Raw genomic sequence first — 25,479 nt, forward strand, 5'->3', positions numbered from 1 at the left:
CATGATGATGCAAGATTTACCAGCGCATGTCAAAAAACTTACAGGTGCTACTGATTGTTCTTGGTGTAACCGCACTTGTTGAAGTCCCAGGGTCGCTGTTCTGAAGGTAAAACCAGTAAGGCAATGCAAGAAACATTTATGAAAATCGTTTGGCAATTAACCTTCTTTTAGGCACAGCAACTATCCTTCTGCACAGTGGAAGTAAAATTGAAACAATGATGTGTAAACCACCAGCCACAGTTTCAGAATTATCTCTCAGCTCTAGTTATAGTGTGTTTTAGCTCAAAGTAATGCCTGGTTGATAAACTAAAAGTATTAAGTGGTCTGAACAGTTTAACGTCACCATTTTAAATACATCCATTAATATTTCAAATGAGACCATCCTCTCTCGATTGGATTGAATCTGCTGTGGTAGGGGGAATAGCTTGTCAAGATTAGAGCATCTAAGTTAAGATCTTTCCAAGCCCTTCCAAAGTTTATAATGTTCGCAGGACTATCTGTACGCCAGTCAGGGCCACCATCACATACAACAAGTACAACAGATTTCTTTGTAGCTTCTAAAATGGGTGGTAACAGTTTGAGAAGTTGATTGCAGTGCATTTGGCTTGTACTCTTGAAGAACCTGTCTGAATGCAGAAAGAGATTTAAGTTGCCTCCTCGAGGCCAGACAATGTGATCTCGTCCTTGAGGATCCTTTCGCAGATGAAGGCGTTGTTCGCAAGGTGGAGAAACTGATCGACTACGTTGTCGTTGTTGGCTTTCATGTTGGTTTCTTTGAGGAGATGCACTTCTTGAACGATGGTGTTTGTGAGAATTCTTGAGTATCAAGTAGCCCGAGGGAGTTAGTTTTGAGTTGGGTATGGGAAAATCGTGGTCTGGTATGTTGGGTAGATTCTTGCCATCAAAAAAGCTGTTGTATTTGCAGTATCTGCTTACTGCGGGGGTGCCAATATTTATTTTATTTTTGCATCACAGGACATGGCAAGTACCTCATGAGAATAGCACTGTGCAAACTCATTAACGATGTTTACTTGGACACGTGTGTATCTGAAGTCACTGTGATCTTTAGTTGTTCTGCAGTTGGATTTGGGGGGGACCTTGGCATTGACAAAGCCTTTGTACAGCCTTGCTGTCCTCCATCTTTGGTGGGGAGCTAGAAGTGACCGATGGATTGTGTGTTTGGAAATAGTAATTCCCAAGTCTGTCTTTACTTGACTCTGCATTTGTTCTAAAGACACACCGAATGAGTATTCTGTCTCATCCCTCCGACGACTTTGAGCTGCTGTAGAACTTTGTGTAATTAATTCTTGGAGTTTAGGTATCAATGTTGGGTTCTTCGAAACTATTGATGGTCGACCCAGTTTTCTCTTTTTGGTACCTGCATCAAACAGACAATATAGTATTGTTAAACTGTTAGTTTTGAGATGTGCTTTTTCATAGCACTACCTAAGGCTGGTTTGTATTCGGTCGCGCGATGGTCCCGCAATGGTAATCTTGACGCGCAATCCTAAAAAAACACAGTTTATAGTCATCGCTGAGGTACATAAACTGTGCTTTTTTATGATCGCGCGTCAAGGTTTCCATCGCGCGACCATTGCGTGACTTTAAACCGGCCTTTACGGAAAACCAAAGCGAGGACTCGTAACAGTTCAAGTGGTAACATTAATTATACAAATAATTTCAAGGTACAAAAAATTACCTTACTGGTTGGTAGAGCCATAAGAAGAATTTGGCTGTACTTTGTAATCTGAAAAAAGGGGGAAGGGCCTACATTTACAATGATATATTTAGAAATGTACTCAACAATGTATTGCCCACCCAAAACAGTGTGTAGTATTAAATAAATATGTCTCAATGTGATCCTTTTGATACGAAAATAACCATAACTGTTTGTAACCATCAAACTCACCTTCAGGTAACGAATTGATATAATCTTCAACACTTGATGAATTTATTGATTGATTATTTTCGACTTGAACATTTTCGTATACATGTACCTCCATCTGTATGACAAAAATGAAATTATGAAATGTGTGCCTCGGGCAACAATTATCAGCAAATTTTTAGTAGGTTGACTCGATTTTCTTGCCAGTTTATTAAATTGTAAATATGTGTTGAATGTAAACAATTTCAAGCGTTTTAAAATGAGTTATTCAAAATGTTGGAAGAAAAGATCAACTTATTTCTAAACTCTTTGGAGATGTTCATTTGTTTTAAATATCGGTTTAAGGAATTAGAAATTTGTAAAAAAAAAAAATGTTATTATTTGTTATATTCAACCAATCTCAGGGTATTATGTACTTAATACTGTAATGTGACTTAAAACACACAGCATTGTAAGTCATCTGATGTTCAATAAATTTTTGAACTCAAATTTCCATTGCAAAATTGGACAGAGCAATTGCTTGCCCTTTTCTTCCATTTTGTTGATGAAATTGAAAGAAACTATAAAATGAACAATTCTGAAAAATGAATTACTTTCAACATAAGCCTTCATGTGCATTAAAGTTCATAACTGTTAGTTGGTTTCAACTACTTTTTTGTGACCAAAAATTTAAAACAACCATTGGTAAAACTACTCATATCACACTTTGAGTGGTAACATTTTCTAAAATTATGTTGTAAAAGCCATAACAGTAATTTTGGCTAAACTTTGTAATAACAAAGGGTGCCTATATTTACGATGATTATACACGTATTTTGAAATGTTCTCAGCAAAGTACTGCCCACCAAAACTGTAGTTAACTGAATATCCTTTTTGACAGGAAAATAATCGTTTCTATTTTTAACCATCAAACTCGCCTTCAGGTAACGAATTGATAAAATATTCAACACTGGATTAATTTATTGATTGATGTGCTACTTTAAGCTACTTGGACAGTTCCGTCTTCCTTCATCTGTATGACAAAAATGAAATATGAAATATGTGGCTTGGGAAACAATTATTGGCAAATAGTACTAGTCGGTCGACTTGATTTTCTTGCTCGTTTTTAGATTGTAAATAATATGTAACAATAATGTAAAATTTTAGGGGAATTAAAATGAAGCTCTTTCAAATGTTTTGGACGAAAATTTTAACTTATTCCTAAGCTCTTTTGATTTAAAATGTGTACAAAACAGTTTTATATTTGACCAATCTCAGAGTATTATGTATTTACTGTAATATGAATTGAAACACACAACATTGAAATACCTGTCACTGTGGATCAAATGTTTCCATCAACAATGTTTTGCCCACCAATATCTCAATGGTATCCTTTTCACACGAAAATAACCATAACTATTTGTAACCATCAAACTCACCTTCAGGTAACACTGGATTAATTTATTGACCGATCATTTTCGACTTGAACATTTTCGTCTACATGTACCTCCATCTGTATGACAAAAATGAAATTATGAAATGTGTGGCCTGGACAACATTTATTAGCAAATAGTTTAAGTTAGATAAATCTTTAACATTAGAAATGTATACAAACAGTTAAATATCAATATGTCGACTTGATTTTCTTTGCTAGTTTTTAACTTGTAAATAATGTGTTAAATGTGCAATTTCCAGCAAAATAAAATTTACTTATTTGAACGAATATATTAACTTATTTTCAATCTTCTTTGAGGTGTTTATTGTTAAAATGATCGGTTACAGGAATTTAATACTTTATACTTTATATATATTTATTTTACATTTGAACAGTCTTGGGGTGTAAAGCATGTATGGCTACATTTCAGATTGTGTAAATAAGCTTTTGATATGCTGCTGTTGTTGTTGTTTTATTTTTTTTATTTTTTATAAATCATCAGTTTCTACTTTATCATAGCTCATTGATGAATTAATAATTAAAATAAAGGTCAATTACATGTTCATTTGGTGAGTGATTATCTGCTTCAAATCCAGTGTCGTAGGTTTTTCATAGAGTACACAAAGTGTTGGCTTTACTTGAATGACAATGTTGGGCGCAAACTTGCCGCTCGCGCAAGCTTCAAGCTTGCGCGGGCAATCTTCAAGATGGGCCGCGCAAACTTCAAGCTATTGGGAGTGAAAGTTACGTGTGGCAACTTTTTGCGCGTGCAGAATTTCTGTTGCGCAGGCTTTCTGCATTCACAAATTTAAATCGGGCCATCAAATTTGCGCACTCAGCGGAGGCTGAAGTTTGCGCAAGGATTTATGTTTGTGCCCAACGTCAACATTAAAACTATTGCCATAACTTTATAGATATCCAATATTTGTGCAATACGTGTGGATTTACTCCCTCTTTTTAAATCGACGTTTAATATTTAAAAACGAATATGTGAAGAACCATAATTGCTTCATGTAGGCCTAAGATATTTGCACCTCACAAAAATAAACAAATGGACTGAAAACGAACACGAAAAGAAACTATGGCGTTGATCGTGATACGATCTGCTGAAATATCTGCTGAACCACCGACCAGCCTCCTTTCTTTGAAAATTAATTATAATTAAACTACTATTAAAATGTGCTAAGACCCCATTCCCCCTTTTGATTCAACTCCAATAAAAGAAAAAAGAAGAAGACGTACCTTTTTATCGCAACTGTCTTGATACTGAAGACGAGGTAGCACTAGTAGTCTCTTTTATCGACGTTTCCAACACAACTACATAGCTTGCACCATTCACGAATGACCGACTTGTGTCCGTTCCACAGGACCGGTCTTCTGGAACGTTCCGCGGATACTTTGTCATGATGTTGCGATCCTGCAGGCATATGCCCGTGATCCATTGGATCGCGGGCATATGCCCGCAGGAACGTTCTTTTGCGCTAGGAACGTGCCCGACTTTTGAGACGCTCCCTTAGGATCGCCACAGCTGGATGGCATCTCCGTTCAGCAATAGAAAAAAGCAACAATGACATACCGTGTAAAGCTTAGCACAGCAATATACCCTACAGATGCACATTCAATTGATATTCAACATCACAACAACTGTTGGACAACACATGTTGCAAATATTCTTCGCAAACAAAGTCAGGATGGATCTACAAACACAGCAGTGGATGAAGTGGGAGCAGACATCGAATTCATAAGTCTGGTTGAAGAGGCTCTTCTTGAAGGTGAAATCCTCAGCATGTCTAATCTACACCAAGCATACATTGATATTCGCTCAGCAAATTGCGTCAAGAAACCTGATTGTTCACCCAAGAAAATCAAAAGTCTCATCATAAATGAAGTCCCTGGAGTAGAGTTTCATAAACCGAGGCAGAAAAATAAATCTGAACTACTAAGTTTGAAGGAAACTCGGGATGTAGCTGTTCAGAATGCTTCTGATTCACAAGAAAGGAATGTGACGGGTGATATGAAGAGTCTCTTTGATGCCTCTATTATTCTGAGAAAAGCTATCAGAGCAGCAGAAACATGGACATTTAGTGGCACACTGGACGATGTAACTGATGCACTTGTACCAACAGAGTTGTACACGTTCTTTCGCTGGGTTTTACAAGGTACAAAATCTAGTCTCTTATCTGATGCGTGTAAAGGCCAAATAGGTGCAGTAGATAAACACGCCAAGATTCTTGCCGAGAGTACAGTTTCTCATCACATCTCAGATCGTCAAGCTGGAAGAAAATCTGGTGTTGTCAGATGTCACCGTGAAATGCCGACAGAGCTTGGTGTTGGTATTGCCATAAGACAGCTAACAAGAGGCAAAAAGATAATCAATCTTCTGCATAGCTTCGGGGTCTCAGTGGCTTATGATCGCCTTCAGAAGCTAGAAACCCAAATAGCCAATACAGTTCTACACAGAATGCAAGTCAACAATGGAGTTTATATTCCAGCTGACATTGTTATCGGCAGGCACATATTTTCCCCAGTGGATAATGTCGACTTTGCAGAAGACACACCCGACGGAAAGCGCACACTTCACGGGGCATCCATGGCTATCTATCAAAGGCGCAATCCTGAGGACATAGCCCCCAAGTTACTCCTGACGGGGGACGCCAAGGCGAAGACAATAAAAGAGCTACCCTCAACAATCACAGATCTTCTTCCATGTAGAATGTCGAGTAGCCCAAAACCAAGAAGCCCATCTTACCCAACATTTACCCTCAACAATACCCAACCAGCTAGTAGTTGCTACAAACATGACGTGGTTTGGTTGTTAGGACAGGCGATGTCAAATCATGGAACAAATACAGAGCAACGGGAAGTACAACCAGACACACATGAAGTTGACTCAACATATTCAGAAGCTGCGTATCACATTCCAAGTTGGTCAGCATACAACTCAATTGCTAGTAGCAGTAACATGCCACTTACACAAGTCAATACACCACCCTTGATAGCTGCACCAGCTCATGAATGGCCAACACTGTTGACGATATTGAAACAAGCCCAAGGTATCTCAGCAAAGGTTGTTGGTGAAAGTCGTAAAACGGTGATCACTCTAGACTTGGGCTTATACAAACCAGCCAAGCAACTTCAAATGGCACGAGCTGATTGCAATCAGTTGATACTGCGCCCTGGAGAGCTTCATGTGGTCATGGCTCAGCTTCGAACAATAGGTGCATACATGGATTCTAGTGGCTTAGATTTGTCCTGGATCGAAGCAGAATTATACGGCACAAGTACTGTCAAGCAGATTGTTGAAGGAAAACATGTAAAGAGAGGAATTACGGCCCATTTGACCACCTTGCAAGCTTTGTTCACACTATACATAGAAGCTTTCTACAAAAACAGAGCAGAATCATTCGCCAATCTTATTGAAACGGCTGATAAGCTCAACAAGGCATGCAGAGGTGGCAATGATGAAGAGATACAAAGAGCTCATGAATATATGAATCATACAATGGAATCACTTCGCTTCTTGAACCAGATGAGTGAGTTTGACGACACTCTGGATAACAAACCTCTGGCTAAAGCCATCCGTCAGTACATGAAGATGGTTTTGGAAATGATGACCTACATCAGAGCTGTACGAACGGGCGATTGGATTCTACATCTTGATGCCACTGAAACATTCGTGAAGTACTTCTTTGCGCATGATAAATTGAACTATGCTCGCCTCATTCCTGTGTACTTGGCAGATATGAGAGCTTTGGCCAAGCCAACTCAGATCCTGAAATATGGGAAGAACTTAAGGAAGGAAATTGGGTAGTCAACAAGAGCTCCGTCCCATTTTGTGCCATTGGTCCTGATCATGCGTTAGAACAAGTGAATCGGATGATGAAAGTTCTTGAAGGACTCACTGGTATCACACTCAACCCCATTGCTCGCACAAAGTTCTTCCTGGTTGCCCCTGATCTTGCTCGTCTAGCACAAAGGCTGAAAAAATTGGTGTGCTTAAGAACAAAACGACGCAGCATCATCACGAGGATTCAGATGCCCACACAAAGTGCACCTTTGGTTTCATATTGAAGTATTAGTAGTAGTATAAGTATTAGTATTATTATTTTGTCTGTACTAACCCATTTAAAAAAAAAATATGTTTTGACTCGATGGGCACTGCCCTCACTAATCAAGTTTTAATAAGAAATACATAAAGTCTAACTGCCCTATATATTCCTCGCGGTATATAAAACGTTTAAAACACATACCGTTGAGAGAAAGAGTATCACTGTTCTTAGTGTCCATAGAATGAGTGTGACGACTAGCTATATAAGATCTAGACATTATACATACTCGGCACGATATAGTAAGATCTTGATAAGAGAGATGAGGTCTTGATAGAAGGTGGACGTGTAGAGAAACGGGGGGGGGGAGTGTGATGGATTTTTATGAATATAATTTAAACATAATGTGGGTATGAAGGGAGTTTATGAATAAAATGGAATTTAAAGTGGGTATAAAGGGAGTTTATGAAAAAAATATGGGACTACAAATGGGAATGTGGGGAGTAAAAATTACCTGTATAAGTGACCTTTCGCACTGTAGAAAATTTAATACGGACCGAGGTTTTGATGATACGGCAAAAATGCTTTGACTAAAATGTAAAAAAAAAACTACTTATAAAATAAATTGCCGCCACACATCTTTAAAATAAGCCATTAAAGGCCTGGACGAAATGCTAAAAATATGTAATAGAATAATAAAGTAACCATTCGTTGTGGCTAGAAATTCACGGTAAATTGGCGAAAATGAATTTTTACTCCTGAAAATGAGAATTTTCAAAAAAGCAATTCTTTTCATCGCAAACCTAAGGAACATAAACAAAAATCAAAACGATGGATAATTTCCCAATCGACCACCAACGGCCAACATATTTTTTGTATTTGTTTCCATTAAATGATACAGTGACTACTTAGCTTTGAAAATAAAATAGCGATAAATTCCTGCAAGATCGCCTTCACTCCCAAAAACTAAGTTTTCAGAACGCTGTTTTTAACCAAAAACATCGTGTACATTAACATTACACACATAAGATATTAGCGCCCTCTGTTGACTTCAAAACCAAATCATAAAAATTGTCACAAGAGGGCGCAATTTCTCTAAAATAATTCGTGAATCACGACAGGTATCGATAAGTTGTGGATTTTTTTAAACGTTTTATCTACCTAAAGATGATAATGAGACATACTTGAGATATCATAAAGGTAATTTGACCAATTATAAAGGTATTTTGACCGATTAGTGTACAGAAACTTGTCGATGCCAGGGTCACATAGGGTTTTAAACCACTGTGCATAAAGGTGGTGGTGGGGGTTATGCTTAGAGGGAAGGGGTATTTTATAAGGATGGTGGTGGGGATATACATAAGAGTGGTGGTGGTGGGTGGTGGTGGTGGGTGGTGGTGGGGGGGGGGGGGGTGGGGGTTATGGGGAAGGGGGTTTATGGTTAGGTGGGTTTATGGTTAGAGGAAATGGGAATAATAAGGGTGGTGGGGTGGCTAAGAGTGATGAGGGGGTAACGGTTAGAGGGGAGGGGTTAATAAAAGGGTGGTAAAGGGGTTAGGGTGGTGAGGGGGGTTACAGTTGGAGGGAAGGGGTATATAAAAAGGGTGGTGAGGGGGATTATGGTTAGAGGGAAGGGGTTTATATGAGGGTGGTGAGGGGGGTTATAGGGAAGGGGTATATATAAGGTAGAGGGAAGGGGTATATATAAGGGTGGTGAGGGGGGGTAATGGTTAAAGGGGAGGGGTAAATATAAGGTTGGGTAAGGTGGGGGTTTATGGTTAGAGGGGTATATAGAAGGGTGGTGAGGGGGTTATGGGTAGTTAGGGGGGTTAAGGTTAGAGGGAAGGTATATATAAGGGTGGTGAGGTTAGAGGGAAGGGGTTTAAATAAGGGTGGTGAGGGAGGTTATGGTTAGGGGGAAAGGGTATAAGAGTATAAGGGAGTGGGGAAAGGGGGGTTGGGGGAGGGGGAAGGGGTTGGTTAGTGATTTAAAGAGAAAGGTCGATTGTAGGATCTGTACAGCAATAAATGGGAGTAACAATTTGTGTAGTGTATGAACGAGAAAAGAGTCGAGCCAATGGGCAACACAAGACGAGTGGGAAAATAAATAAACATGATAAAGAGTGAATGTATTACAAATAGCGAAATATAGGGTTAAATTTAAAAGATAAAAATGAAGCAAAATGGTTTATGATTGGAGGTTGGTGATTGGGTGAAGAAATTGAAAAAGGCGGGACGCGGTTGTGGGGTTATAGCGTGTCATTATACGATATGCAGTTAGTCAGTTAGGGTGCGTTTTGGTGTTGGGTTTGAAACTGGCTGGGTGAATATCTTTGATAAACTGTTTGGTGACTATTTTGATGAACTGTTTGGTGTACTTAAAGGTTCATAATGGCAGTGAAGGATAAAAGAGTATACTGCGGGGAATACCACAGAAGGGTTTGTGTAAGGAGGATTAATGAGTATTTGTGGGGAAGACTACAGGAGGGTTGGTGTGAGGATTAGTGTGAGGAGTATATGGATAAACTCTTGGAGGATATGGATACAACCTCGGAGGGAGAACTTATGGTTAGAAATGTTTTGTACGATAATAAATAATAAAATAAACGAGAAGGAAAAGAAAATAATTAAGGGCAAGGATTCATTGTTTGTTGAACTAGAATATGTACCCTTTAATAATAAAAAGGCTTACGAATAATTTACAATAATTGTGTAATAAATACTTTGTAAAATGGGAAAATACTGTCTATTGGAACATAAATGTACAAGCTATAATTTAAATAATAAGAATTTGATAAATCAGATAGTTGTGCAGGGAACTAACAATAAATACAATTATGTTTTTGAATATATACACACAGGAGGATTGACTTGACTGGTGATATGAATTGTACAAGGAGTAAAAGACACGATGCCGGGAATGCAAGGTGGAATAACTAATGGAATGAGGATATAATATAACTGTGGAAATAATAGAATTGTGGATATCACATAAACGAGACAACAGGATGGACCTTGCAAGGAAAAATTGGATTCGATGTTATGGCCAAAAATATGACTATATGGATTTAATGGAGTAAATAGAGACGATTGAACATAATAACTAAAAGAATTAAATGGAGTAAATAGACACGAATGAACATAACTAAATAAGGGAATAAACAACTACGGTGCTGGTACAACATACATATTTGTAAAGTTATTTTAGAGGTAGGTTTCTATGGAAATTATAGAAAGTGACTGAATAGTGCGCGGTATATATAGGGCAGTTAGACTTTATGTCTTTCTTATAAAAAAAATGACGTTTACTAATTAACGTTTCACCGAGTGACCCAAAACTGTTTGAAATTAGTGTTCCAGTGTAGGGTAATGCATCTTTCCACGCAGTGTACATTGTGTAACTTACTGGTAGCCATTCCATGGAAGGTGACTGCTTTTATGTACGTTGTGTGATTTTTTTTAACAGTCACCTTCAGAATCAAGCTCTCTACCAGATTTCAGCCTCAGTCTAAGAACGTTCGGTCGTATGAATAAAAAGTAGTACTTACTTTTACTTGAAAATTCCAAGTATTTACTACCATCCATATGATTAAAAGTATCTACTAAAGTGCGAGTATCTACTTTAACCAAAAAGTAAATTCTTTTAATTTTAGCACTTACTTACTTCCATAAGAATAAAACGGAGAATATACTACAGAATGCAAGTAAGTATATTTTTCAAGGTAGATACAGAGCTACCTTGGGCACAGAAGTAAAAGGCTCGTCCGAAGAAATGATAGTGTTTATAAATGTTCCTCACAGGATAATTTTTTTGAGTCCAAAGGAAAGACATCAATGAAATATTAAATAGTCACATACACAGTGTTTTACAACAGAAACGATACACACAGACTAAAACCGCTTTAAATCAAACTCGTTTATATATGCTTAGGATAAAATAAAACCGTTTGTAAAAAAAAAAAAGGGTTGTATCATTACAGTAAGCTTTTGAAAAAGATATAAAGAATGTTTTCAACTCAAAAATGAATGCCTCGATCATTAAGGCTTATTGTTTATAAAATCAGAAGAAGTAATTTTTTAAACAATTAAATGCATTTCAATAGAATGCTGTTTGTGTTATTATAAAAGTGTAAATTAACTAGCTATGCTCATCATACCCAGCTCCCATCCTCTCTATCCAGCACCGTCATGCTCCACTCCAGGTTTCAAAAGCTTAACAAAAACGTTTTGATTCTGTGTGTCCATGAGTCGTCTTCATCAAAATGTTGTCAGAAAAAAAACCTCATAGCTGACTTGAAGATTTCTATGTTTCTGTTAAATCAAATGCTGCTTTGGCTGTGTGTGAGCGCATACGTAGACGTGAATGGGAGTTGTAATACAAAGGAAACCTCTTGTTAAGAGCCATTCAGCCATGGTATATCAGAAGTATTTACTCCAAAGCATTAAATGAATATTTTGCAGTAAAATAAAAGGTTAATTCGTACGGAATTTAGAAGATGCTTTTACCGAATGCTTCTACTTGGAAGTTGATGCTTTTACTTTTTGCTAGTGCTTGTCAGTAAATACTACTTTTTATTCATATACGACCCATTGTTCCAACAGTTGGTTAAGTTACCAATCCCAGGCATAGGTCTTCTTCTAGGTTGGCCTACCATGTATTATTATTCCTGACTATTCTTGTGAAATAACTTTCCCGATTACCCAAGACCAATAGTCTTCTCGCACGCCCGTGCGCGTATTTTTTTCCCTAGGAAAAATTTGGGCAATTAACATAAAATGGGCGTGTTTCTGCCCGAAAAAAACACTCTCGCGCATGCACGAACTTAAGTGATGACCGCAAGGGACGTTGGGACACTGGTGGTGGTATCTGGAATGAAAATATTTATACAATACAATAGGTTTTTATACAGCGCCATTTCATTTAGACCACAGCGCTTTAAATGAACAATAGCAATGCAGATAATACAACAAATGAACAATAAAGCCATTAACAGACACTAAGGAAAAACTTTTTTGAAAACAGGCAGTGAAATTGCGTATTGAGATAAGAAGATGGTTAGACAGTCCTGGAGCGGCTAAGGAAAATGATTTAGATGCAGCGGACTGGAGAGATTTGCTGCTCGGTTTATTTTCAGCAAGACGGGTAGTTCTGATACTGAGCGAAGCCCAGCCCTAGTTGGAATATGAAAAGAAATACAAGATGAAAGATTTGCTGGTGCAAATCCATTTAAGCATTTATACACATGCACCAATATTTTGAATTGAATGCGCTCTTTCACCGGGAGCCAATGTAGCTTTTTGAGAAAAGGAGTTGCATGATCATGTTTAGAAGCACAAAGTATTAGTTTCGCAGCCCAATTCTGAAGATGTTGAAGTCTATTAATTTGAGTTGTGTTAGCTCCAAGTAAAAGTGCGTTGCCGTTGGCATGGAGGAGAAATAAATGGGTACCACACAACCTTTTCTTCTACTATCGCTTCACACAATGGTGTATAGGTTGTGAAATGGGTACAACACAACCTTCTTTTCTGCTACAATTGCTTCACACAATGGTGTACAGGTTGTGATGAACCAGTCTACCTCCTATTCCTTCCTCCATGGTCTAACTGATATAACATCCATGGTCTATTTTTAAACTGGGCACATATGGTAATTATTATAGAAGACCAGTATTTGCATAAGATAACAAACCTGTGGAAAAAATTAATTTGGTGTGCTCCAGATGCATAAGTGCCGTTTGTAATGCAGTGTACTATTAAATTTCATCAAAAACATTCGGGACCACAACCGTTCATTGTGACCGTCAGTCTATTTTCATACTTGCCCTCCCTCCCCCTCCCAACCATATCCAAACATATTTTATCGGGCAATCAAGACCTGGCGATGAAAGCAAGTGCGACGCATTTTACGGACAAAAGGTAGAGTTGTACTCAAAACTATGCAATTTTACATGGTACATGGTACTAAATATATACATGTACATTGTACATGTAACTATGTACGCGAGTGTATTTCCACAACTATTATTACGTCGTCGAAGTACGCATGTGCATGGGAATTTGTATAGTTAACTAGGCCCATTTATGTAAACTGCCCACGTTCGTCCTAGGGAAAAAATACGCAGCCCGCGCACACTAGGCGCTGCCGCCGACGCACCGCTCCGCCATTGGTGTGACTCTGACAGCATTAGGCTTACATAGGTTTTGTACACAACGTAATGAGGAAACCGTTTGCATGTGAAGGTGTCTTGCTAACATGAGTAATAACACAACTTCCTTGAAAGGACAACATGACATAGTGATGCAGAACATGTTACAATTTATGCAGTGTATCTTATCTGATACATGTGAATAAATAACTACTTCCAACTATAGTGTCTGACTTCTGAAAACGACACAGATAATACGAAAGTTTAAGTAAAATTTACTCAAGAATACGTCACAACTTTTCTTCAGTGTTTACTTTCAGTATTAGTTGACAAAAAGTAATAAGGCTCAACACCATGTCCTCTCAGGGAAATTGTAAACATCGTTGAGGAAGACATCAAATTTGCATATGTAAAACATTCGACAAATTCCCCGCCTTTTCGCCTTCCAGCGTGACACAGCACATTAAATAGACTCGATTGTTTCAATAAGAACTTAATATTCTTTTTGCCTCTTTTTTTCATACCGAGTTCATTCAGGTAAGCTTCTCATCATAACGTCGTCATTGAATCGTTGAATGTGCTTGAGACATTGACATTTAGTACTAAAACGTAGAGTAGCTTCATATTAAATTTGTTGTATAATAATACAGTCTATTGAATATTCAACTTTGCAAGAGGAATTCGTATGGCACGCATCCTGTGTACTGATGGGTCTGCAGGCCTTCATCAGTTGATGAAGAGTACGAGCACCACCTCACCGAAATCAAGCAAGAATGGAGCAAAGGCAACAATAGGAACAGTGACCATCTAAATCTACTGCTTCAGGAGTGCTTCCAACGCAACCAGCAGTGGATCAAGAGTCTGCCTGACTCTATGATGGAGCCCATTCTGAAAAGTTGCCAAGCTACACAGATGGCAGTATAGTAAGTGTACAATAATTTAATTACAGCACCCAGTGGTATAACCAGTATCTGTGGGGGGAGGGGGCAATTTTGAAGGGGTGCAGTCGAAATTGCTTTCCCAGCTATTAAGGAGCAAGGTACAAATATATCCTGATGAATACTATGCTACAGGGATGAATGGTAGCTGACAAGTAAAGTGAACAAGTTACTAATCGGTAACAAACAAATTTCGATCAGAAGAGTTTAAGTTGCTAGTTTTAGCAGGTTTGCTAGGAGTGTTCTTTATATTAAGAGTTGTTATAAAACTTATAATTCGAATAGTTTCTATGGGGCGCCGTTTATGACTTTATTACGACACCAATATATATAGAATGTAACCGATCAATATAGAACGAAATAAAAATATATAACGAAATAAAATATATACAGTATGATACAAAAATTATAGAGCGAAAAAACATATAGAACGAAATAAATTTAATGAATAGGGTAGATGGCCTTATCTTTCGATCCAATCCGGACCTTCTTCAGAGGCATAAAACAAGAACAAACAAATACATATCCATTTATAGAAACAGAGAGGGGGAAAGGGATTAAGGAAAGGATCTAGAAAGAAGCGGGAAAATAACAGGAAATAAAAGTTTCTATTTCAGAAACAATATTGGTGGCTAGGAACCAATAGGAGTAAAGTGGGGAGGACAACGGATGTTTAGAATGAAAGGATAGGTTACTGGACCATAAAAGTGGTAAAAGTTTTGTTCGACAACAGTGCAGGGAGACATGAAAAGGTAGGATTAGACAGCAAGTTCCATCATGATGCAACTAACAATGGTCAATTAATAAGAATAGCATGATCAAAGGTATGATGATTAAAAAAAAAAGGTATGAGGGACCTGTGGAAAAAAGGGGGGGGGGGGGTTACTTACATCAGATAGTAAAAGTGGTGAACTTAAAAAAACTTAAACTAGATTAATTTTTACTTTATGTACAGAATATATACAACATATAAGTTCTAAGGCCAACGTGAAGTGGAGGGTAATGAGAAGTTATTGAACACCAGTGTTTATGTTAAGTCCAAAGGGTTTGACTGTCTTGAGTTGGTGAATCCAGTGTGATTCTCTACTCTTGCGGTGTGTGTCATCACCATTGCAAGCTATGATTGGGGCTGAACGAAATAAAATTTATATAACGAAATAAAAAATATATAGAACAAAACAGAAATATATGGAACGAAACATATATAGCGCGAAAATGATATATAGAATGAAAAAATATATATAGCGCGAAACAGATATATAGAATGAAAAAATTATATAGAATGAAGCTCCCCTTCCACGAAAAATTGCAAGGCCGCACAGTGCGGCCTCTTCATGCATCAATATTTTAACAAGTATGAATGGAGTTGAACATAATAGGCCTATAGGTAGGAAAATGTATAGTTGAAATAACCCAGTAATTGATTCTTTACAAATAATGTACACCAAAGGGTTGATTTTTGATTATAAAGCAACGTAATTGTAATCAATCACACTTTTTATTATCTATACTTTTAACAGGTGATAAAGACATTTCCCCAATGCAAACGCCTTTTAAACAACAAAGACCAGCGACCAAAACTAACAGCGGCTGGTGTGATTGCCTCATTTGAGCCAACATTTTCAGAGGCAGGCAGCAACAACCGAATGCATGAGGAAACCATGATGAGTCACTTCATCCGATACCTTCGCGAAGTAGAAGGTAATAACCAGGGGAGGAGTGTCACAACGGCGCACCATGGATTGTGAACAATCAAAACCGGTCGGGATCCAATACTTCTAACATCTGAAACTTCTTTGTTCTTTTTGTTATTAGCCGGACAACACCACTGCAATACTGAAGATGATGAGGAGATAACCCTTCAACACATTTTCAAGTTTGTCACAGGGTTGGAGCACATGCCCATATGTGGTTGGCATCCCCTCTAACAGTGACCTTCGTGTTACAAGAGGCAGCACTTATGGGAATTGGTGCATGCACCTGCAGCCACCAGCTGCAGCTACCAGTGCCAAGAAACTGTCAGATCTGGTGCCACCTCGGAGTGTAGTCGTGGATTTATTTAACAAATCCTTCCCTGATGAGTTTTTTGGAAAAGCGTAAGGATTGGCCCTATTTTCACTTTATCGCTCGTTTGTGTACCACTGCAGAAGATAGCAGTATATTTTAGTAATCATGGTTAGGTTTTTACACACATAATATCCCTCTCTTTACGTATCCCCTGTGTTTGGTCTCCATAAGGTATAGAGAAAATAACAACAGGTCTGAAGTTATTGTGTTGGTTGTTCCAAATAATTTGTCCTTTCGCATTACTTGAAACATTCATGTGCCAATAAAAGAAGACTTTTGGATTAACAATATTGTGCAGTGTGTTTTTACATTTTGTAATCATACGTCATTAATGACAGATTTCAAGATCTGCATATTGAGGTGTATCATTGGCAGTTGTAGTAGGGTTATCAAACTTTATCAAACTTTAAGAAAAAACAGTGATACATAGCAACCCAACCAAACAACATTTAGGAAGGTGACTGGCACATGTAATGGACCTCCCCTCCCCTACATGAACACAAGTAAATAATTAGGAAGGGGTGCGACTCCTTTGAAATACCCAAACGCCGCAGAAAGCATGGTCAGATGCTGCAAATTTCATCATAGGAATACCTTTCGGGGTACTTCTCAGAATCGTCTTCACTGCTTTTTGACAATTTCTAGTTGAACATTATGAAAATCGTACTGTAATGCAAATGTAGAGGATTGCAACCAGGGATTTTACAGCACCCTTGCCTTCAACAAACAACGCTGTTCTTGGCCTGGTATGACTAGTCACGTTCGATTTCAAATTCAAGAAATATTTCAGTTCACTTTTACAAAAACTCTACCCCATCCATACGCCCTCCTATGCATCATTTAGTAGCATTGCAGACACCTGAGCGCCTTGCAATAGATTTTTAAAGGGGCCTTGTCGAAATTCCCCAGCCGTTCTTCTGCAGAAAGTACGCAGCCATTCCGGCAAGTCTCTGTTGTAAAGGAGTGCAGACAGTCTGCAGACAGAACGGTCATGTGCGGCCAAGCGCGGCACAGTTAGTGAGGTGGGCCAGGTTGGCACTATTGTTGGAGTGTCAATAGGCTGATGAATAAAATGAGGCACTGAATATCGGCGACCAATCTGCGGACCGGTCGTATCTATTCAACCAAAAGTAATCTTCGAGGCACTGATAAGCTGACCGTCCGGATCTATTCATAGAGAAAGTAATCTTCGCTTTAAAATTGTAGGCCTATATTTCCCAGAGTTTTTGCTCTAAATTTGTTTATCTCCTTTTTGGAACCTCTTGAGCAATGTATATTTCCTGTAAACAAACCGTCGGCAATAAACAACTGAGAAATCGAAAAATCGTGTGCCTGCAATTAGTTCTCGTCGATCGTCGGAATCACGTCGGACATGTTGAAATTGTTCTACTCTTGCGACTGTTGATTTTGTCGAGCGGCGATCCTGACTGTGATCGATTGTCTTAAAATCGGTGCAGTTACGCCGTACGCTCAGGTCGTAAATATAATTAATACCGCCGACTGAAAAGTACCCGATGGTCTTTAGCAATAATGCACAGTGATGTGATCCTGGAAACCCAGTCGCCGACTGATTTTGTTGGTTAAACCATCCTCCGTTGTTAAAAAGAGGCTGACCTGAGACCGGCTTTAGATTACCGAAAAATTTCTGCAAACACACAGATATGGATGTAGGCCTACGCGTACTAATAAGTTTCCCTTGGCCTTGTGGACCAATCTTTAGAGACCAGTCCATTGTATATGTTGATTTGTATTTCTTCCATGAAAATTAGTTTTATGTTTGGTATGGGGATCAGCCAGTAAAACTTGTCAGGTAGTTACAGCTTAGGATTTCAGTAAAAAAAACACCTCTTACGCCCACTAGGCTGGAAATTCCCCCGGGAAGTTTACAGCGCCACTCCCAAGTTTTAGCCCAGGTTCGCCGCTGAACATGGACACTGCAGATAATATTGGATTCTTAGGGAAAATGTTCGTATTATCCTGGAACTTTATTTGGAACACATCATTTCATGGGAAGTTCATGCTTTTTCTATTAAAAAGAAAAAGATACATGCCCTAGAAACCGTTCATAACTAGTTAGCACCATGGTAGCACAACGCTACGGCCGGAACCTTCCCTGACAGAAATATTAACGAAGCTTTATTATACCATACTATAATGAGTGACGGCTCCATGTTGTTCGGAATTCTTAAAAGTTGCTTTGTACGCCGCAAAAAAGATAACACAAAGGGTCCAGGAAGGAGCCGCCAGGAGAGCCAAAACATTTTCTGATCAACCGGGATTGACTTTTAAGCAAGGAAAGGCCAGGAGCTGAAGTCTACAGATAAGGATACTTTTCGGAGAGTAGAGCAGTCGTGCGTGTTTACTTGTTTGCTTTTGTTTTATAAAATAAAACAGATTTTCCGTTGAGCTCTTGCGATCATCCTCTGGAAGTGTGGCGGGGGGGAACTGTTTGATACAAAGGTTCATTTCAAAAATCACATTTTTAAGAGAGAGCCTACATTTTTGGTAATGCGGGCTTGTTTGAGATTTAGTTTTTCTTTTTAATAAAGTTTTGCATTTACCAAAACCTTAAAATCCAGAAGTCAGAGAGAGCAGTCATGCGTTGTGTTGGATAATAAAAAACAAAATTACCTTGCAATAAAACCACTTCGAAAGACCCTCTATTTTAAAAAAAATTGTTTACACAAAATCATGTTAACTGTTACGTTGGTGTATGACCATCAAGCCTAGGTAGCCGCTGGCATTTTTTATGTGTTTTATTTCCCTTTGCAGCTAGCACACGTCGGCTATAAAGTTGGCCCGAATACCAGTCACTTTGGACCATGGAGATGCCTTGACTTGGAAGCTGACAACACTCTCCAGTTGACTAAAGATACAGCGAGATCACCCCAATATTGTTAAGGCAGACGCTAAGGCTGGCCGAAGCCGCCATAACAACACGGCCGGCCGTAAACACAATAACGCTTTAGTCTAGTCGCCATGGTGTCTTTGTCGAGTGTCGTGTTGTGCATGTGATCTGGTTCCCAGATCCCGAATCTGTGTATATTGAATTTGTCGGTTGGAATCTTTAGTGAGGGAACCCGATTAGTTGTACTCGTGTGTATGCGCGTGGGGCAAGCTAGGTCTTCGGTTCATGAATTCTGATCTGTCTATATTTCTTCAAGTACAGTTCTCTTCCATTTATAAAGTCCACATTTTCTCAAACATAATAGCAGCAGATGAACACCTGCCAGAGGTTGCCCGTATGCTAAGTCTTTATGTTCAGCGACAGAGGTCAACACCACCTATGACATGTCCACGAAAACCACTCCAGTGTAAGTAAAGAAGTAAACGTACTCTTCTACTAGGACTACGCCTACTTAAAAACAACAGGAAAAGATTGTTATTTTATAACTGCAGACTTTAAGTGGTATAAAATTTAGTTTAATATAAAAAATATATATTACCTAATAAAGAGAAAACAATCAGATGGGTTTCTTATCTTCTGAAATTGAAACCAAACATGGCTGTTCTGAAGTGTTTGTTTGTGCTTCAAGTTCAACAGGGGGATAGGGTGTTATACTTTTACTGTTGTACTCGCCGTATGTCTTACTCTTAGGACACAAATGTAATTAATTTCTGTACTTTTTTTTTTGCACGTCCTACTCTGTGATTGGTGAATGTCGTTGGATACATAACTTTTGAAAAAATCATTTAGTTTTGATTGTTAACAATTTTCCCCTTATCCTACTGGTAACCCATGACACCAGTAAATCATTGCCAACTGTAGACAAACAAATAAGTAAACTATAAACTTCAAAAAAAAAACCAGTTGAGTTGATATTACAATTTGATCTAAAAATGATGACATCGTATCCTTTATTAGGTCTTGATAATGCACAACAGCAGGGCAAAGGCAAAAAACGTCAAGCATCTGCTGCTGAGCAACACTTCCCTGATGACCAGAAGTTGTCCAAGAGAGGACGACCAACCGTGGAACAACTTTTTCCAGGAATCGTTGAGGTTGCTCGGAAATTTGTTGAAGCGAACGGTTTTGAGGCGCACCTTCGAAGAAGAGAATCCACAGGCAAGTGTGGATCAACACTGCAGAACGTAAAGTCTCACCTGATCCAAGTAGTTCCAGGCCTGGAAAAGCACTATGGAACCTTAGGTAAAATTATTATTGTTTATTTAAAATAAAACTGTTGCTCTGAGCCGTCTGGGTGGTCGCACTAAATACAGACAACTCACGACCCCTCACAATTTTTTTTAAATGCACTTTAACTGAACATTTGAACATAAGTCTTTCACCACTGCCGTTTGTAAACCCTGTTAGTAATTTGTTATTTTTTTTCTGAACCGAAAGGGTCCAATGGCTTTAACATTTTGCATTCGTTATTTGCTGCAGCAGAGTTGAAGCTTAGAATAAGATTACTTTGTGTACAAGGATAAAAAAGTAAATCATTGAATAGTTTATGTGCTGCGTAATACCACAACTTTTTTTAACAAGGTTAAATAAGACTATTTTATGTAAACATAATTATTGATAACTTTGTTCATGTGTTTTAAATATATAACATTTGTGCCCTGCAGGTCTGAACACAATACAGTGGTGGATGAAAGCCCCTAAGAAAAACAGTGCTTCCAAGCTCTACTAACGACTGATCGATGCCAAGGTTCCTCCAAGAGAAATGACAATAGAAAGGAGAACGCCAATGACCATTTCTACTCGGCACGGGTGAAGTTCGCCAAGCAAGCCTGCAGTCTGTTTTCAGAGTCATCTGTGATGTTTTCAGTTGACGTTATCAACAGAGGACGCCACCTTAAGACGACCATTGCGAGCCACTGCAATGACTTATTTTGTCTCATCAAAAGGAGGTGCGGACTTCAATCAATGTTAACCACATGACAAATGAATGGTTTTATATTTCTACTTCCTACTGCCCCGGATACTCGGCCAGGAATCCAATCGAGCATGTTTGGGGGGTGTTGACTAACGCAGCTTTGTTGGCAAAGGAGAACCAAGTCTTTGATGCAACTCTAAGAACACTTGAAAGGTACTGGGCAGACCTTAAGTATGGAGGCGTCAAGATAGATGTGGACCATAAGTCTAGCCAGGCCCCTGAGACCCCATACACCCAGGAAGATAAGAACACCATGCATGCCCTCCTAACCGGTCCTTACAAGAACATTAAGGCATTAACGACGCGATACATATCCATGAAGAAAAAGAATTCTTCAAGATTCATGTAGATCGGCGAGTAGGAATGGTCTTGTTTACAAAATGCAACTCCCAGTCATTAAGTGGCTTTTCCATTGGAAGTGAAAATGTTCATGGTAATCAATCCTTTGAGACGCCAACACTAGTCCTGAAACTAGGGCCCAACCTCAAAAAATATGCCTCTCTTTTTCGTGGTGATGCAGCGAGGAATGGTGATGATCAGTTAGCACAAGACATCGAAATATATCTTTAGCTTCATTCAACAGAATATGAGCAATTGTCATCCAACGCCTTGAGGACACTTAATCGGAGAAAACGGAATCAACCAGAGAATCTTCCTGCTACGGACGATATGGTTAAGATGAGAATTTACATGCTGAAAGCGATTGAATCTGATATGATCCTAACCCAGAGACCTACAAGGAATTAACCGAACTTGTTTGTGCAAGGATGATTTCCTTCAACAAGAGGAGGAGCGGGGAAGCCTCAAAGATACTGGTTGAAACCTACACAAACAGGCCCGACTGGTCCACCACCAGAAACTAGGAGATACATGAGTCTCTCTCACCAGCTGAACAGCAGCTTTGAAGAAGGTATTCTGATTAACAATCTTACTCTCAACCCCAATTTGGCAGCCAGTTATCCCACCATCAGAAACTGTTCACAGATTATGAATGTTGAAAAGCTTCGCCTAATGACATGTGCATGTTGTCTACCAATGATGATACTATGCAGTGTAAATTGGAAGGCTGGATTGTTGAATGGTATCAAATGGTCTACCAGCAGGAGGGTTAGGAATCGTCCATGAAAAGGTTTGGGAGGGGGGGGGAGGCTACTTTTCAACTTAAATCAAAATCGTTGAAGTTCTATGTAAAAGTTAAATGTTAATCAAGTTGTGCCCAACTTGCGTGTTTTAAAATACCCTTTTCTCCAGTGGAAACATCAAATATGAAACGGTAGCATTTTTTAAACTGAATTTGCACCTTTAAACATAGGTAGGAATAGTAGAACACAAGCACCTTTTTACCCCATTGACTGGATGTCCTGGTGTTGCGGCAATCGCATTATCTTCCCATTGATCTTGCGTTCGCACCTCGGGTTCAGGATCAGTGAATGGACACGCACGAACTCTTCCTGCACCCTTTTCAACAACTCTATCTGTATGTAAAGAAAAGTAACAACCAATATGCCCATTGAATTGCATACAATTTCATATCGATGGTCGGGCTACAGAATCACATGCATCCTTTAGGAATACAGCTCGCGAATGAGTTATTTTTCTCGTTACAGAATTTGTCCAGTCAAACCCTTCATTGGCCAGCTTTTTGCCTCATCAACAATACCTGGTTTATCAGGACCAAACCAAAGATTTTAAACATTAAAAATAGCACTAACAATGTGCTTTATCAATAAATACCCCACAAGTGTAACTGTAAATAACTTGTACCAGGAACTTGGATTGAAAGACAGTTTGTGTCTTTTCACGCAGGTTCCCCTTACAAAAAAACCCTCTGAGACAGGTGGATATAAAGCATTGATAGGGATAACTGGACACCCACTAATTATCAGTTCGTCTGTGGAAAACATTTAAAAAAGGGGACTACTTCCCTAACCCTATGCCAACCATGTATCCAAGACTAAACACAACTTCAGTGCCAACAATAAAAATGGGAAGACCTGAACAAAAACCTGATGACTCTAACTGCATGCACCATACACAATCAGTTAACAAGGTCAAATCTCCACCAAGAAAGAGATCCTACACAATCGCTCTGCAGCCACCAAATGAGCCTATCTACATGAAGAGGATGAAGTCGTGTCCTGTTCCTCGTTTGACTCGACTCGCACATGAACCAAAACCTGTACACACCGCAGGGTCTCCTAAGAAACGGCCCCGCTCGGCATCAGATCAATTTAATGAAGAGCATTCGTACACCAAATGTGACAAACCCCCTCCCTGCAAAAATCAACGAGTAGCAATACAGATGTTCAACATGGGTTTGAGGAGACAAGTGAAAACTTTGCGGCAACAAATCAAGCGACAGCAGTCCAAGATAAATTCACTGAAGGAGTTGTTGAAAGCACTCAAAGAAAAAACTTTCATTAATGATGACATCCATGAGCTTTTCCAGCACACTTACTCCGGGATGAAACTTGCAGTGATGCAAAATGAGCTGGACAATGCAGCAAAGTCAAAGCATGCAAATAGGTATGCTGATACCCTGAAGCAATTTGCCCTGACTCTGTACTTCTATTCCCTGAAAGCTTATAATTTCACAAGAAAAGTGATGAACCTTCCCCATCCTTCCTCACTACATCAATGGACGTCTACCGTTGAGTGCCAACAAGGTTTCATTCATGATGCCATTCTTCACATGCAAGCACGAGCAGAACATCAAAGCAGGTCAGACTGCTGCTTGGTGATTGATGCCAGGTCAATAAGAAAACAGCACAAAGACAAATATTTGTAGAATTCTAGTACCTGAAGATGAGCTAGCCTCAGAGGCTCATGTATTCATGCCTGTAGGCCTCACCAAGGCATGGGAACATGTTGTTGGATATTTCTTTGCGAGTAAGTTGTCCTCACAAAATCAAGCGGTTAATCAACCAGTACATTACCAAGCTGACAGATTATGGCATGAAAGTGCATGCAGTGACCTTTAACGGCACATACACGAATCAGTCAACCACAACAAATCTTGGCGTCAAACTTGAAGTATCAAATTGGCAACCATACTTTCCATACCCAACACTTCCACACGAGAAGGTGTATCTCATGTTTGTCATACGCTGAAATTGATGAGGAACACCCCGGCCGACATCAAAGTCCTTAAATACAAGACTGATGAAGGCAAAGAAGAATGTGTGGAGTTGAGGTATATCCAAGATCTTGTAGCTTTCCAAGAAAAGGATACCCTGTTCATTGCAAACAAACTATCGGCAAAACACATCCAATGGCAAAAACATAACATGAATGTCAGATTGGCTGCACGAACATTTAGCACTTCCGTGGCAGATGCAATTGAGTTCCTTCGCGCAGATTTGCATCTGGTCCAATTTGATGGCAGTGAAGGGACAACACAGTTTATACGGGTGTTTGATCAGCTGCTCGACATGCTGAATTCTCGCAGTACTGGCGCGGAAGGAATCAAAAGTCCCCTATGTCTGAGAAACTTCCTGGATTGGGATAAATGGTTAAAGGACTGTGTCAAAATACTGGAGAGTATGAAATATAACAAAAGGGAGCCTCTATGTGTAATCAGAAGAAAAACCACTGTAATTGGCTCACAAGTTGCTCACATGGAGAAGCAATCCCTTGCAAATTGTTTTGACTTACAAATTTTCCCAAGATCACGTTGAAATATTTTTAAACAAAATTCGCCAACGTGGATGTTGTAATAATAACCCCAATACACAGAAAATTACCTTTTTTTTTCTGTACCGAAAGGGTCCAATGGCTTTAACATGCCCTATTGTGTATAGTTTGTCAAAATGCAAACAAATGTGTGTTTGAATTGATTGAATGTAAAGTGTCACTGCAGCAGTTTGTGCAGTGAGTTTCGCTTATTCATGTGTGTTACCTTTAAGTTGTAATTAATATGTACCCATTTTGCAGTGCATGACCTTTCAGCCAAGTAGCCTAGTGACAGTGCACTAAGGTCATCCTGTGTATGCTAATGAGGTCAACGTCCCCCATAGCCCCACACAGAGTTCATGTGTGGGTTATGTTATATGCAGTACATGCAGCCCATGCTTGCCCCCACAGCATTCCATTGTGCAGCC

At 39.1% G+C, this 25,479-nt stretch overlaps 1 pseudogene; it reads left to right on the top strand.

The window, feature by feature from the left end:
• The first annotated feature begins 20,336 nt into the window (after positions 1-20,336).
• Positions 20,337-21,384, top strand: LOC139942642 (uncharacterized; annotated as a pseudogene).
• Positions 21,385-25,479: the final 4,095 nt, after the last annotated feature.

This window comes from Asterias amurensis, chromosome 10 (genome assembly GCF_032118995.1).
Source record: "Asterias amurensis chromosome 10, ASM3211899v1".
Lineage (NCBI taxonomy): Eukaryota > Metazoa > Echinodermata > Asteroidea > Forcipulatida > Asteriidae > Asterias > Asterias amurensis.